General features: G+C 45.5%; 1 pseudogene; it reads left to right on the plus strand.

Annotated features, from left to right (window-relative positions):
• The first annotated feature begins 515 nt into the window (after nt 1–515).
• On the plus strand, nt 516–1,375 carry LOC114100748 (F-actin-capping protein subunit alpha-1-like; annotated as a pseudogene).
• The last annotated feature ends 1,855 nt before the right edge of the window (nt 1,376–3,230 follow it).

Raw genomic sequence — 3,230 nt, forward strand, 5'->3', positions numbered from 1 at the left:
ACTGTGAGATAATTATAAAAGATACAACCGGTGCATAATGGGAAAATCAGACACAGAAGACAGAGAAAAATAAACAGAAGAAATCATTAAAATAAATATTAAATAAAGCAGGTGAAAATTTTCTAAAATTAATGACAGATCCAAGAACCAATTCAAGAAGCTCAGATTACATTGAGCAGAATAAATACCTAAGCAAAAGAAAAATCATGCAGGCATACCATATTAAATTTTCAAAAAAATCAAAGACAAAGAGAAAGGATTATAAAAGCTGGGAGGACACTTATCTATAGCAGAACAAGGATATGAATTTTACCAAATGCCTTCCAGGAACTATGCAGATAAGTAGAGAATGGAGTGAAATATTTAGATTATCAAAGGGAAACAAAAAGGACAAACCTAGAAGTTTGTATCCTGAGAAATAATCCTTAAAAATTAAAAAAAGAATCATCTAAATTGAGGGAATTAATTCCTAGTATATCTGTATTTCAAGAATTATTCATAGAGAGCATCCCATGATGACTGACTTCCAGGATCTGTTGTCGGATGAGGAAAAGGTACCCACAGTTGCTAAATTCATCATTCATGCACCACCAGGGGAGTTTAATGAAGTATTCAATGATGTCCAGCTACTACTTACAATGACAATCTCCTCAGGGAAGGAACAGCACATGCATTTGCCCAATATAACATGGACCAATTCACACCTGTGAAGATAGAAGGATATGAAGATCAGGTCTTAATTACAGAGCATAGTGACCTGGGTAATAGCCTATTTTTAGATCCAAGAAGCAAAATTTTCTTTAAGTTTGATCACTTATGGAAATAAGCCAATGACCCTCAACCAGAGGAAGTAGATGGAGGTTTGAAGTCTTGGAGAGAATCCTATGGCAATGCTTTAAGAGCCTAGGTGAAAGATCATTATTTCAACAGCTTCTGTGCTGTTTATGCTAAAACTATAGATGGGCTACAGACTATTAATGCATATATTGAAAGCTTCCAGTTTCAGCCTGAAAACTTCTGGAATGGTCATTGGAGATCACAGTGGAAGTTCACTATTACACCATCTACAGCCCAGGTGGTTGGAGTGTTCAAGATTCAGGTTCACTATTATGAAGATGGCAATGTTCAGTTGCTTCATCATAAAGATGTGTAAGATTTAGTAACTGTTTTGAATGAAGTCCAAACTTCCAAGGAGTTCATTAAAATTATAGAGAGTGCAGAAAATGAATATCAGACAGCAATTAGTGAAAACTACCAAACAATGTCAGACACCACATTCAAGGCCTTGCACCAGCAGCTTCCAGTTATCCTCACCAAAATTGACTGGAACAAGATACTCAGTTACAAGATTGGCAAAGAAATGCAGAATTCTTAAAGGCTGACTGTAGGATTCTTCAGTATATAGAAAGAAAAGTATTTAACATGTGGTTATATGATAAATAAGTGATTTATAAACAAGAGTGATATTTTTCTAGGGCTTTCAAAGTTAACAGATTTTTTTTAGCCTCATAAAATACTTTTGAACCTATAGCATTGACTTCATCTTTTTGTGTTCTCTGCCTTGTATTTTTCTGTTATCACTATATCTACTTGTAAATTTTTTTTCCCCTTTTTGTTAATTCTGCTACACTTAGTGCTGAAGAGAGATCCATTTATTCTGGAGTCATTTTACTCTTTAGAAAATTTTCCTACCCATGAAGTCTTGTTACTGATTTAGACAGATAATATGCTCAGTACTTTTACCCTGTGCTCCAAAGCACTTCTGGTACTTCAGTGCTTTTTACTGATCCACCAACAGCCAAGGAGGCTATGCTACAACTTGTAGCTAAAGGAAAGACAGACATAAAGTTTCCACCACTGGGAGGCGGGAAGATGGCGGCGAGGGGAGTGCATTGCCCCCGTGTGCTGCTTCACTGTGTGGGAGTATGACAAGTCAGGACGGCTAAAGGATATCTTGTTAGGAATTTCCAGCAATAGTGGGGTGTTCCGGAACCTGGAGGAAGGATTTCCATCACACGAGGATCAGCTACGGGGACTCAAACGCGAGAGGTTTGTCTCACGGAGGGTAACACTGCTTATTCAGCAAATTGACCCGCGGCTAGAGTCTGCAGCGCTCGCTGGGATAGAGACGCAGGTTTACAGCGCTGCAGTTTCTGCGAGCCGCGCAAGCACCGTACTCAGGGCTGAATTCTGGGTTCGAGACAGGGGAAGGAAGCGGTCCATCTCGGTTCTCCACACCGGTCAGACAACAGAGGAGGCCAACAGCCACCATGTTGGTAAACTGACGTCACCACTGCTGTTTTCGACTGACCGCAGCTCATTCAGCCATAGAACAGGTAATTTCAGGCTGCAATTCGCCTGCGGCTTGCAGACAGATTGCTAGGGTTCAGCGCCTGGGTGCTTCTTAGAACTTGATCTTATCGGAGTGAACACCAAGCGCGGGGCGGCCCAGTTCCGGCTCCCAGAACCGTCCCGCCCTGGCCCAGGGCTGCTGAGCCTGCGGAGGCTGCTACTTGGACCCTGCTCCTATCAGAGCATACAACAAGCACTAAGCAGCCGAATTCTGGCTCCCGGAACTGAGCCCGCGGGGACTGCTTCTTGGAGCTTACATTTATAGGAGCTTACACCAAGCACGGAGCGGCCGAGTTCCGGCTCCAGAACTTCCCTGGCCCGGGGCTAGGATCCCGCGGAAACTGCTTCTCGGTCCGGGTCCTGCTGAGGGCCGGTCAGGACTCACCCAGTGCTTTGGTTGCCCGGCAAGGGGAACGAAATGCTGCCATTCACATAGGATACCAACATGGCAGAGATCTGATGTCTGCAGAAAGTGGCGGAGGAGGGAACTTCATCAATACCAGCGGTGACAGAAACAGTTGGTCTCCTGGTAGGGGGGGTGAGGCACAGTCACCCAAGTCTCCTCAATTTGTCGTCGAGCCAGAGGGAAGGAGCCGGGCCGCCGCCAGCGCCCGGAGCAGGCCCAGCGGCTCGCCAGCGTGGTGACCGCGTGACCCCAATTGGAGAGGGGGCGGAGCGGAGCCACCACCCACACCCGCATGGTGGGCAGACCCGCGACCCAGTGGTACATGGGCGTGGTAGGAGGGGCAGGGCAGAGCCGTGGTTCGCGCTTGCAAGGTAAACAGACCTGTGACAGCCTGGCGGGTCAGGCCCAGTGGCCTGCCAGTGTGGTACACACGTCACCCCAACTGGAGTAGGGGCAGAGCAGATCCTTCTCC

This window comes from Marmota flaviventris, chromosome 9, assembly GCF_047511675.1.
Source record: "Marmota flaviventris isolate mMarFla1 chromosome 9, mMarFla1.hap1, whole genome shotgun sequence".
NCBI lineage: Eukaryota > Metazoa > Chordata > Mammalia > Rodentia > Sciuridae > Marmota > Marmota flaviventris.